The 13810-nt window shown below is 42.6% G+C and overlaps 1 protein-coding gene across 1 annotated transcript in view; it reads left to right on the top strand.

The window, feature by feature from the left end:
- Positions 1-13810, top strand: part of cpo (couch potato) — a 272957-nt gene that overhangs the window by 247310 nt on the left and 11837 nt on the right. The window lies entirely within an intron of this gene.

Genomic DNA, 13810 nt, shown 5'->3' with positions numbered 1-13810 from the left:
TCTGTCTGTCCGTCTGTCTGTCAAGAAACCTACAGGGTACTTCCCGTTGACCTAGAATCATGAAATTTGGCAGGTAGGTAGATCTTATAGCTGACATTTGGGGAAAAATCTAAAAACCGTGAATTTAGGCTTAGATCACACAAAAAAAATTAAATTGTGGTCATGAACAAATAATTAATATTTTCAACTTTCAAAGTGAGCGACTATATCAAGTAGGGTATCATATGAAAGGTCTTCACCTGTACATTCTAAAACAGATTTTTATTTATTTTTATGCATCATAGTTTTTTAATTATCGTGCAAAATGTTGAAAAATACGACTGTAGTACGGAACCCTCATTGCGCGAGCCTGACTCGCACTTGGCCGGTTTTTATTAGCACCAAATCGCTGCACTGTGACCATCAGTGCCGATATCTATCGCCTGCGTGTGCAGATAATATTTGCACGCTAAAAATGTCCAGTAAGGCTATGTTTAGATGCTGATGCTTTTATTTTTTGTTTATTTAAAGTTTTTATACACATATAAATGGAATGTAATTATGTAGATGAACTTAGAGGTATTCTTCATATTAATCTGTGATAGAAAGGAGGCAAGAAGAGGAAGGTATGCCTAAGAGTTCTCCATAATGTTTTCAAAGGTGTGTGCAATCTACCAATTTGCTCTTGGCCAGTGTGCTGGGCTGTGGCCTAATTCCTTCTCATTCTGAAAGGAGACCTGTGCTTAGTAGTAGGCCAGCGATGGGTTGATGATGATGAGTGGGAATAGGGTGATAGAACAGTGCGTAGATAGAAAATTCGGTCGGCAAGTATTTCTGCCTATGAAGAACATTGAACGTAATCGTTTCTTGTGAATATCACATCTGATAGCAATTGGTAATGCAGCGTGATAGAACACGCTCACTTAGAAGCTATATCTTATAAAATGAGTAGTGTAAATGTAAACGGAACCCAAAAATACATTGCTGGAGCAAATTTGTAATGAAGAAAAAATCCACTTCAAATTCGCTCCGCTAAACGAATCTAGCAAATTCAATGTGACAGTGGCAGAGGTATCCCTTGACAAGCAAAACGTACATTATCTCATAAGAACACCGGTGTACTCTCAGATTCATGATTCTTCCGATATACTTCTTACAGCACTAGTAAATAAGACTCCACAATAAATCATCTGACGTTCACATTTTCCAACAAATAAAATCTCGTACAGGTGAAAATTTTCTATCTAAACCTAGCCTAATTCAGGTAGATACGGGTAAGCGTATGATAAATTCGCTGTGCACTGCCCCGGGCGTTTCCGCTCCACTCACTTCGGATGCATGCTGTGCGATCGATCGTGTGAATACACCTTTACCCATTTTTAGTTTTTATTTTTGTCTATTTATAGCTGGCTGTTGAATGGTGTCCTCTGCATGTACAAGTTGTAGGATCGATAGGTAAAAGCGTTTGCAAACAAATACGTATTTATAATGTGGGGTCATGGGGTCCTAGAGTAAAATTCTGTAGATTATAGTAATAATAATTTCACCTAGGTAATATAATAGTAAGGCAAGACAAGTTTGTATCATGCCAATCTATGGCGGTATGTAGATTGTTAAAAAATCATTGGAATACCTTTCTGTACCTGCAAATAAATTATTTTGATTAAGTATTTTTTGAGTAATTTTCAGCTACAAGCATAATTATTATTATAGTATCTTTATATAAATCATTTCTCATCTTCAGTCATTATTCCCTTTTTGATAGTCGCTAGTGAAAAGGTTATTACACTTCAGCAGTTTTTTCAACTCGACGAGCTATAATAATTATTTTTACCACTCAAGAGAATTCATTTTTATGACGAGTAAAAACTGTGCCAATTTTTTTTATTGCTGTAAAGGCGCTTAACTGTGATCGCGACTGTTAGAAGCCGTTAAAAACTTCTAAGATGAATGGCGTTCTTGAAAAAACTATTTTTTTTAAGCGTTAAGATCTTTGATCATTTAGCATCTTATGATACTTACCCAACTTCGGAAAGATTATATGCTTAGAATAGTATAGGATCCCGCTATAGAACGACCTTCACCGAGCTGGTTAATGGATGGAACGTATTTTATATTCAATTTAATATGTCAATAAATATATTGCATATGGGTTGCCTAAAAAATTTCAGTCCAGGATGATTAATTTATAATTTAAAAAAAATCTTTAAAATCATTTCACAAATTCCATACCAATTGAAAGTATGAAGCCCATAGAATATGCAAAGGTTAGGTTAATGAAATAATGTTTATTTTCATTTAACTTTTATTCATTAACGCGGTGCAAGTTACTAGTATCGATTTACCTGTTTATACCTGCCTACCCGGGGTAAAAAATAACGTTTGCATATTCTATGGGCTTTTTACTTTCGATTGGTATGGAATTTGTCAATTAAACAAACAGGTGATATTATGATCTTTTTTTTTTAATTATTATTTACTCATATACTGGACTGAAATTTTTTAGGCAACCCATATGCAATATATTTATTGACATATTAAATTGAATATAAATTACGTTTCATCCATTAACCAGCTTGGTGAAGGTCGTTCTATAGCGGGATCTTAGACCAGAACAAATATTACCTATATATTTTTTGTGTTGTTTCGGATTGACTATGCTGCGTAGGCCCTATTGGCCGCTACAGCGTCACCGGGGGGGTTGGCGAGCGCGAAGCTCCGCCTGGGGGTGAGCCCTAGGGCTCGAAGAAATAATTCGAGAGGTCGGGGGGCAACGTCCTCCTAAGGGCGCCTCCTGTGAGGCTCGGACCACGGCTTAGGATGACGTTGGGATGGGTGGAGTTGTCGGTTTTGTTGGTTAGTACGTACGCCCCCGAGGCCGTGGCGTGAGCCCACGTCCGGGTGACGTTAGAAATCGGGGACCTCGTCTTCGCCGGCGAAGACGCTGTGATGAGGTTGAATTGTGTAGCCCTACGAGATAGGGTGCATTGTCGGTCATGATTTGATCGTCGGGGTCGTTAAGGACGTGCTTAGGGCGTCTTTTATCTGGGGGGTCGTTTCGGTCAGGGGTGTAAGTCGCTGCCTCAACTATTAGGGGGTTGGGGTGTCTAATGGCTTTCTCAAAATAATTTTTGGAAAGCTGTTTAAAGTAATGAGCTATTGTCGGGAGTTGGAGGTCTCTGTGGAGGTCCACGTTGCGCATGTACCACGGGGAGCCAGTGGCCGTACGCATAAACTTATTCTGTAGGACTTGGAGAGGTTTGAGAGAGGAGGGCGGCAGGTGTGCAAATGCAACACAGGCATAAGACATTATTGGGCGGATGCACGTTTTGTATAGCGTGACTTTATGTCGAAGTGACATTTTGCTCTTTGCGCAAATCATGGGGTAAAGACGGGAGAGCACATACGCTGCGTTCTTGCGGACTCTACGAATGTGCGCGGCGAAGCTCATCTTGTCATCAAAGGTTACACCCAAGTACTTGGTATTAGTTTGCCAGGGAATGGGGCGGTCGTAAAGAGTTATTTCAGTCTGTCGAAGTTTGTATTGTGATTTCCTTTTGGACTTTTGAAAGAGCACTGCTGCGCTTTTCTCCGGGTTAACCTCTATCCTCCAAAGGCGGAACCAGTGGCCTAGGCTACTGACTGCCTTTTGGAGTCGAGCTTTAACGTTCCGGTAGTTTAAGTCGGAGCTGTATAGAGCGGTGTCATCCGCGAACTGGGCTATATGAACATGAGGGGATCTGGGAATGTCGCTGGTGTACAGCGCGTACAAAAGTGGCGAGAGCAGGGAGCCCTGAGGGACTCCTGCTCGAAGAGGTCTTGGGGAGGATAGGGTTCCATCCAGACGGTAGCGGAAAGTTCGATTGGTGAGAAATTCTCGTAGTAAACGTACGAGTCTTTCGGGCACGCCTAGATGGTAAAGCTTGTAGATCAAGCCGGCGTGCCACACCTTGTCGAAGGCTTTGGCTACATCGAAGAAGAGGGCTCCCGTTGGGATACCTCTCGTTTTGAATCGGTTGAAACCGAGAAGGATGTGCTCCGTGAGGCGGTGCACTTGATGAACACATGAGTGTCTGGTTCGAAAGCCAAATTGCTCGTCGTTGAGGAGGTTTTTCTCCTCTACGACGGACCTAAGTCGATTAAGGATGACTTTCTCATACACCTTGCCAAGGGTGTTGAGCAAGCTAATGGGGCGGTAGCTAGTAGGGAGGTTCCTAGGTTTCCCTGGCTTGGGGATGCCTATAACGGTAGCTTCTTTCCACCTGTCGGGGAAGGAGCATCCCGCCATGAGGGTGTTGAAAATGACAACCAGGAGGTTGATTAATACATCGGGGAGTAACTTTAGTGTTTTGTTATTAATAGAGTCGGGGCCTGGGGCTTTTTTGGCGTGAAATTCTTTGATAATTTGACGAACTTCGCCGCTATTCGTCGGGAGGATTGGATCGCCACCTGGGGCGGAAGAGAAGATAGATGCTAGTTTGTTTTCGACTAGTTCTATATGGGACTTGTCTACAGAGATGGTGCTCGGGGAGCATTGGGCTTCTAAGCTATCAGCCAAGCATTCGGCCTTATCGACATCTTCAAAGGCGGGTGGTTGATTGGGACGTAAAAGCGGAGGAGTGGCCGAGACAGGGTCGGCTTTGAGAGCTCTCGCCAGGCTGTAGTAGGCTACATGCGATGGCTTGAGCTCACTCAGCTTCCTGTCCCATTGTTCGTCGCGGAGTTCGGCAAGGCGAGCCTTTACCTCCCTCTGGGCTCGCCAGAGTTCTCTCCGGTTGTCGGCGTTAGGACATGCGTCATGGGCTCTACGTTTAGCGTTTTTGATGGTGATGAGCTCTCTGGCGTCGTCCGGCAACTGTCGACGGGTGAAACCGTTCGGCATCTGTCGGGAGCAGGCGCTTAGAGCATCGCGGATATGATTAGTAAGGTGCAGTGAGGCTGCATGCGCTTCATCTAGACTACCTATAATGTCAGGAATTTGAGAGATGTGCACAGAGTCTATAGACTTAAGATGCTCTGAGAGCTTCTTGAAGTCAATGACTGTTTTGGTCGGGGGGGCCGCGGTGGGCGGGGGTCCTAGCCGCATTAGGACGGGACGGTGGTCTGAACCTAGCTCGGACAGCACCTCCAAAGGACTCACCTGAAGGGCGATGTTCTTTAGAAGAGCTATATCGAGTATGTCCGGTCTGTCTGTTGAATTGTCGGTCATTGGGTAACGAGTCGGTGTGTCAGGTGCTATAACTATGAAGTTAAGATCGGGGCGGTGCGTCAGTCTTTCGAGTTGGCGTCCTCGTGTGTTCGGGGAGCGGCAATTCCAACTTTGATGTTTGGCGTTAAGGTCTCCGGCCACGATAACGGAGTCTCCTAATGAGAGAAGTGCGCGGATGTCACTTTCTAACAGATCTTTCGAGGGAGAGAGATAGACGGATGCTAGTATGACCGACGGATGGCCAGTCATACTCACCTGACATATGGAGGCTTCCATATTGGTTAGTTGTGGAGGATCGAGAGGAGTGCAGTGAAGAGCCCTTCTGTAGTATATGGCAGTGCCACCCTTAGCAGTGGCCCTGTCGTTTCTGACTATATTAAAATTAGCAATTCTGGGATTACTTCTACTAGGTTTCAAGAAGGTCTCTTGCACTAGGAGAATGTCGGTTTGATGTGCACATACAAATTCGCGGACTTCGTCCATTTGGTCGATAAGGCCGTTCGCGTTGTAGAACGCGACTACTAAGGAGTGGGGTTTTAATCTACCTTTGGTCGTACTATCCATTATGGGTTGCTTTAAGGTTATTAATGGAGATGAGCAGACCCAAGTGTTGGGTAATAGCTAATTTGGGATCCTTCCTGAAGGTCCGGGCGAAAACTTCCATCTCCACTATATCAATAGAGGCGAGGACAGTTTCGATTAAGTGGAGATTATCCGCAGCGTTAGTCGCCGCGGATGAATGGAGAGAAGGCTCTGCTTGGGGCTGGGGCGTAGGCGCGGAAGCCTTTACCGGGGCTGATTGGGCGGGCTTGGCCGGGGCTAATTGGGCGGGCTTTGGCGCAGGAGGGTTAGCCCTGGGAAGGGGTTTTTCCCATGCGTTGGTGGCCGGAGCCGGCGCAGGGACAAATTTCTGGGCGGGTTGGGGAGCTGCAGCAGGTTTGCGGCCGGCCGGTTTGACCCTTCGCTTTTGCTCCTTGGGGGCTTTAGGGCATCCGCGATAATTCGCGGTGTGCCCTTGAGACCTGCAAAGAACACAGCTCGGGGGTTCCTCGGTAGGTTGCTTCCTGGGGCAGTCGGAGGTGCCGTGGTCCCCTAGGCACTTAACGCACCTGGGGTGGGCGAAACAATTCCTTGCGGAATGGCCGTACATCTGGCAGCGATGGCACTGGCCCATCCTGCCGCGGTTACGGGGGGGCTCTATTTTAAGACCCGTGAGGCGACACACCGATGTGATGTTATGGATTTTCTTACCCGCGGGGGTAAGTTCGAGGGTTACGAGCACCATCTCGTAGGGGGCTTTGGTTCTAGGATGGTACATCCTGTGAACCTCTAGTACTGGCAGCTCCTGGGAAAGGAGGTCTGTCTTTATGTGGTCGGTGTTCAGCTCCTTCGGAAGGCCGCGAATGACTACGCGTAAAACGCGTTCGTCGGGAAGAGCGTAGGTGTGGAACCCTACATTCTCTTGACGGAGAGTCTTGGTGAGAAGGCGATGGTCGCCTGAAGTTGGGCATTGAACTTTGATGCCCACTGCGGTCGAGCGGGCACTCGTGAAGGAGATACCCTGCTGGTCTAAAAGTGGCAGGATACGCTGCCAGCTCAGTTTCTCTCTAATGAAGAGAGGAGGGACTTTTTCCCTTGGCGGTTCCTCCATGGGGGAGTCTTCAGACTCCTCCTCGGAGGTCGCTTGGGAGGTCGTGGGTTGGTTACCGGGCCCTGAAGGGGCTGCAACGCCCACCTTTTTAGGTGGGTTTGCGTGCGACTTTGAGGCCTTCAGCTTTCGCTTCTGGGCCTTCGTCTGCACCGTCATGAATTCCTCTGTTTCAGAGGAGGCTGGGGACGTTTCGGAGTGAGGCTCCTTGGTCGGGATCGGTTTTTGGGCTGAAGGCCCGGCTGGGGTTTTGGAGTGAGGCTCCTTAGTGTCGGTCGGTGTCACGGTCGGGGTGTCGTCCTCCATGGCCGTGGCCGAGGGAGGAGATGCCGGGGGACGGTCGTAGCGCGTAGGCGTCCGACTCGCATGTACCTTAAATTTCTTAAGGTAGTTGGGGTCTCGGGTCGCGAGGTCGGCGATGAGAGCACTCATGTCGACGTCTTTGTAAAATGTCTGGGGGAACTCCGGGCCCTGATGGGGCCCAGGAGCGGGTTGGTCGGGGTGGTTGGGGCCCATAGTGGACCCGGTGGCGCTAAAGGTCCTCCCTGCCAAGGCAGGGAGGTGGGTACCTACGGTGTGGCCCTAATGTGAGTCCCCGCCCTTGGGTGACGGGGGTGTGAACCTATGCTGCGCTTAGACTAGTGTACTCACGGAACCTGGACCCTAGAACTACACTACACTATACACAACGCAGGAACAATCTGATGGCACTGATGATCCAAGGGCACTTGCACTTGAAACACAGGGGCGAACACGCGCGGGGGGGCTCGAGTCGGAGAGCGCATGTACAGACGTCCGCACGGGGCGGATGCCGAACACGGTACCGACATTTCCTATATATATACTTACTACCTACTTATTATATCTTATGTGATTTTTAGTTCATTTGTTGGTTTCTGTAGAATTACCAAAATATAATTAATTAAGATACGTACCTACTTATTTTGGCTGTGCCTGTTCACTGCGGACCAGTATTTATTAAATTATGACTAGCTAAAGTAATAGGTAAATTGTACTTCAAGAAAAAATAAATTGAGATAAATGTATCGAGTTTGGCATCAAATAAAAATCTTATTGTGTAGATTCCAATTAATTATAATTTATACCATTGAAAATATTAACCTTTCATTAATGTTGGAATCACGAGCCGTATCTTGACTTATAGGTAAACACTCATTGTGGATTATTTTGATATTTGCTGAGAAGCTCAAAATCATTTCCTCGTATAAATCAAATAGGGGTTGGCTTGGGTATGCTTATCGTACTGAATAATTGGGACATTTATTTTATGTATAATGAATGTAGCGGCTAAACCTCCTCATAATAAAGTGACATCGGTAAATCACACGACCCTTCTCATTATAAATCGCCCATGAAAACTTGATTAATTTAAGCTTTCATAATATGCCATATCTGTTCATATTAAAATGTCCACATGGTTTTGTTATTATACATAACATAACCTTGTAGAAATTTATGAACAACAGTAGAGACATTTTAATAAAACGTCTAAACACATAATGAATTAAAAGTGGCAAACAAAACTCAAGTGAACATTCACTTCGAATAAACCGTCTGATATCACCTTAACTCTACACGAAACCAATACGATATAGTACTATACGATATATAATACGATACTTACGAATATAATACTTACCAATACCAATAAAATAATTATTAAATAAAATGATTGATAAAAATACTAGAATTAATTAAACAAATATAAAAAATAATGAAACAAATAAAATAATATCTAACCAATAAATAATAATTAATTTATCGGATAATAGGTAATATTGGTCTTCTTTATAGAACTGCTGTGTGTTTGTTGGTTTCTCCTTCAATCACGCCGCAACGGTGAACGGAGCAACGACTGCCACGGGATTTTAAAAAACCAAAATCTACGCGGATGAAATCGCGGGCGTCACACCATTTTGTCTAAACTGCCAACATACGACCGTAGGAAGTAGAAACCCTGTGTTTCTACCTTTTAATTTCATTTCAATCATACGTCAGAAGATATCAGTAGTTAATTTTAAACAGTAAGGACTTAACCAGAGGTATAGTACGCACAGCCCCCGCGCTGACCCGGTGCAGGCGAGCGCGGGTGACGTCTGGGTGTGCGGGGCGTCCCCCCGTCTCATACCCCGATTGTCATCTTAACCTGTCGCGGACAATACATGGTTGAAGGCAAGTTCAAGTAGACACGTTATTGTTATGTCCAGTACACTAAATCGAAACGTTTGAACGGGTTCAACCGCGATGGTTATGCACTGAGACGTTTATTAGCATCACTTTGACTGTTCATTCATGAACGAATGCTCAGTGTCACGGCTCTAACAATGCTGTGCTCAGCGTGAATTGCTACGTGAAATCGCATCTGCTGTTGATGCTAAACGGCTGGGGCAATTTCAAACTAACAGCCTTCCTTAGCTGTCCTGGACATGCCTCAAATTTTTGGGAGTTATGTGCGTTTTAAGCAATTTAATTACACTTGCTTTAACAGTGAAGTAAAACATCGTGTGTTCTCCAAATGTTCTCAAAAACTTGTGAAGCTTGCCAGCGTGGTGGACATGGCATACATTCTTCTCACTCTGAGAGGAGACCCATGCTCAGTTGTGGGCCAGAGGAAACGGGTTGATGATGATGATGATGATGATAATGATGATGATGATGATGATCTTTGTTAACATAATTACGAAAAACAACCAGTAAGGGAATTTTTAAAATAGTCATCTTTATTGATAAAGATGATGCCCGCCGTCCGCGTGGATTTAGGTTTTTAAAAATTCCGTAGAACTCTTTGGTTTTCCGGGATAAAAAGTAGCCTATGTCCTTCCCCGGGATGCAAGCTAAATTCGTACCAAATTTCGTCAAAATCTGTTGAACGGATGGGCCGGGAAAGGCTAGCAGACAGACAGATCCTGTAAATCAAATCTTTTCAAATTACAAGGTCAAGTTCACAGTGACCAGTTGAAGGGATAGCTTCGAACGCGACGGTTGTGTGCTGTAATTGTGTTGACTGATTTATATTAAACTTAATAAAATGAATAAATAATACATTGAAATCGCCAGTGAAAAAAAGGGCTGGGAAGTCTGTGATTGATAAATTTGATGAATTAGACAAATGCTATAAAGAGAAAAGTACACTCAATATATTTAAATAATAACTACCCCACATTAAATGAAATGATTTTTAACTTTTAAGTGTATTTTTTAAATTCATTAAACTCAATCTTTTAAAATATAATTTGTTTGAATTTTAACACCACTGTGAATACACCTTTACCCTGTAGTTGCACTGATGAGTCACTGCATTCTTAACGCGAACGAATTATAGTAACAATGTGAAACACGTCTCCAACGCATGCTTCGTGGTGTACGTCTTCATAGCTCAATCCCTTGTATTACAACTTCAACGAGCTGTGGACATGTCATCCGTGTCCTATTCGTCTCAGCTTTTAAACATTCGATTCTAATACAGTTACAGCCGAATACCAAAACGTTACATCCTAAGATGCGCTTATTAGTATTAAGAACAACTTTCCTTTAAAGTTTAAATCATAATATGCATTATGCACCTAGTTATTGTGACTTAAAATAAAAAGCAGACTATTCCAACTTTCAGAATTTTATTAGATGTTTCCTCTGGCCGGCTCTTTGTTAAGTTCCACATATTATATGCACAAGAAGAATTCCAAATTCCGCAGTCCCAACGTCGTGTGCAAGTAAAATAATTCATAAACCATAGAGCAAATTGTCGGGTTCTATTCCACTGGGACGCGATACTGTATGCTGGAAGTTGGCAAACCATTTGTCCAGTACGTAGGTATGTTATACTTGTCCATGTACCCATTTAGTAAAAAGATTACGCAAATTTATAAAGCAAAGATGTATTGAAAAATGTGGTTAATATATTATGTAAATTAAATACAAAAGTGTAATGTTAACAAAGGCTTTTGAAGCGTTACTATTAAGAGATAACATGAATTATTCATTAAACATAAATATTTGGTGTAAAATGTAATTTATGATAATGCCATTGAGAAAGAGTTCAATGCCTAGAATGTAGATTCCACGTTTCATCTAAAATACCTACTCTGTGCTCAATGCTTCCATGTGTGATTGTGACTTTTTATGATACCTAAGTATACCTAACATACAACTGGGTAGAAATGTTAATAATCCAAATCATCATATAAATCGTGGTGCGTACCTAATTGCAACTTACACATCTCGTTAAACCACGAAATATGCCTAAAATCATAGTCTAAATACAAGTTTAATTGCCGTAAGTAATTTGAAGAAAATGGAAAAGAAACTTCTCTTTCATAATATAAATAACTTATTGATCAAACAATGGATCAAGACTAAAAAATAAACACTTTGTTCAACATGTCTGAAGATTCCCTTCTACATCAATGATGTCTTACCCTGTTATGATATAAAGTTTTTCGTCGCATTAATGTCAAGTGTAGATGTTATCTGCCCCCGTAGACAGATCTTAATATTCGTTTCGCTTTTGAAGTCGCAAAGGCGTGAAATTGAGATAAGCTCTTAATGTAAATACACTTAATCGTGCTAACGTTTTCACAAACAGAAATATTTACACGTTGTTTTAGTAGCTTTTAACTGCATGAAATGCGCACCAAAGTGATTCGGAACAAATTGTTTGAGTTATTTTGAGCATGATTACCTACACGACATGATGATAAGTGAAGGAACACTCTAAGCTGACAGAGAAGGTATAAAAGTTTGTCTACTTGCTATATTATACTCAATTTTTCCAATGATTAATTAATAAATCTAATGACATATGTATCCGAGATATGATTGCTATTGAGAGTGATATGCTCGGAGTTTCTATATGTGATAAAATCAGAAATGAGGATATCTATAGCGTAGAAGGATCCAGGCGGGCGGCGCAAGACCGCAACATTTTTGGAGGTCTCTACAAGAGACCTAGGTATGTACAGTGGATGTCTATCGGTTGACGACGATGTGTAATTATCAGATCACAATTTTTTTTGTGACAATTATTCATATCAAACTCCTGAAAAATCCACTAAACTTATCTACTTACTTTAATGTGCCGTAGACCGCGACGGCGCCACATATACTTAAAATGTAAACCTATTACTATTTTCATAAAACATTTTTCTGAAAGTGTCAAAAGCTATGTCCACATAGTTCTTGAACATTTTCTTTTTTCTCGGGAACACGAATATGAAACATATAACTCAATAGCAGCGCAGGGAGGGATTCGAGCGCAACGGAGCGTGTAATGGGCGACGTGTAGGGGCGTTTCGGAGTGACCGGGCACTGGACGTCGGCTCGGGTGAAATATGTGGACACTGCGAGCGTTACACGTTGTTTTCTATACATTCTATGATTTTAGCACCTTTTCTGTGAACTTATCTACCCTTACTTGAACTTTAGGACAACATTTATGATTTTATGGGAGTACTTTGTCTGGTATGAACATAACCTAATATTAGGTAGGTATTTATGTAATTTGATAAAACATGTACTCGTATATATTGCTAAAGTCGTAGAGACTTTATTCATTGTAAAATCAGAACCCTTGAGATCGTACTGAAACACGTCAAAGATAAAAAAGGAAGTTGAATCTAATAAACTAAAAAGTTTGCCACAGTTTTCCAACGGAACGTCAACTTTGCCTTTCCAAACGCAGATATTAAATTATCATCGCACACACAAGTGCTCCACGAGTACAATATTAGATTGCCAAAGTAAAAATATCACGTATCGTCCATATACGGGGAATTCCCGAGCGCTCGACCGGAAAATAGCCGACATAAAGGTCCGACATTCTGCTTCTGACCGGCGACGGAAGCGATAAAATATATATGAGGGGCTCCGATGCCCTGGCCGCAAGAGCCATAAGGTGTCATAAAATTTTGAATTAAATTTTTCCTTGCCGTTAGGTAGCTATCGAAATTGCGCGGTATTATATTCAAGGTTGAACGCTAATGGATTTTATTAAGTAGTACTCGTATGTACAGTACAACAACAAAGCCTATAGCAGGAAATGTGTAGGTAATAGAGCTAATTGTATAGATAATTTAAATTTAGGTTTTTCATTCATTTTATTCAATCACCATTTTGAAGCGATGTGGAGCAGTCGTATGTACTTAGTTATGAAGTGAAAATTGCTCTAGTTTAAATAAAAACACAGACCTTTTCTCTTAAAACTGACTTCAGTAGTCGATAGCAAGATAAGTAGGTACAGTAACCGGCCAGAAATATTGTACAGCAACCTTTAGAATGAGATTTCGGCTTTGTAAAGCGTTGTCTCTGTCACTCATGTGGCGTTTTGTCGGTCTCCAAGACAGAAACAATGCTCTACGAATCCGCTATCTCTTTCTAAAGGTCGTTGTGCAATATTTCCTGCTGCAATATTTACTTAAGTTAGCAAAGTTAATTTACTTCATTAATAAATTGAAAGAAAACAAACTCCGCCGGTTTTCTCGTCCTTGAGACACGATAGCGCCTCGTAAAAGTGAAACTCAGACGCATAAATAAAATGCACAGCAAGATGGCGGCACTGGCCGCGTAGCCTGCAATTAATCTCCATTAGCCGCACGCGCCAAATCGCACGCCATTACGAGCCCTGTTTTATATCATTAAATGGACCCGTCGAATTAATACGCTCAAACGTTTTAAAGCCAAAGCACACACGACACTTTAAGTAGGTAGGTATCGGCGACCGTGAAGTGTGTACCGTAAAGGTCGACGTGTCACGAACACGGACGAAGCGATTGTTTTCCTTATTTTGATCTGCGATTTGCACCCCTGAGATATGGTTGCATTAATCCGAGCAACTATATCTAGATGTTTTGATACCTACAAATAGAAAGTAATTAAGTAGGTATCTTTAGGCAGCCAGCACTTACTTACTTACCTTACCTTAGTCTACATCACCTGCACTTACCATCAGAGGTCATTGC

The sequence above is a fragment of the Maniola hyperantus genome, chromosome 11 (genome assembly GCF_902806685.2).
Source record: "Maniola hyperantus chromosome 11, iAphHyp1.2, whole genome shotgun sequence".
NCBI classification, from domain to species: Eukaryota; Metazoa; Arthropoda; class Insecta; order Lepidoptera; family Nymphalidae; genus Maniola; species Maniola hyperantus.
The sequence above is the reverse complement of the archived record's forward strand: the minus strand, read 5'-3'. Positions and strand labels throughout refer to the sequence as shown.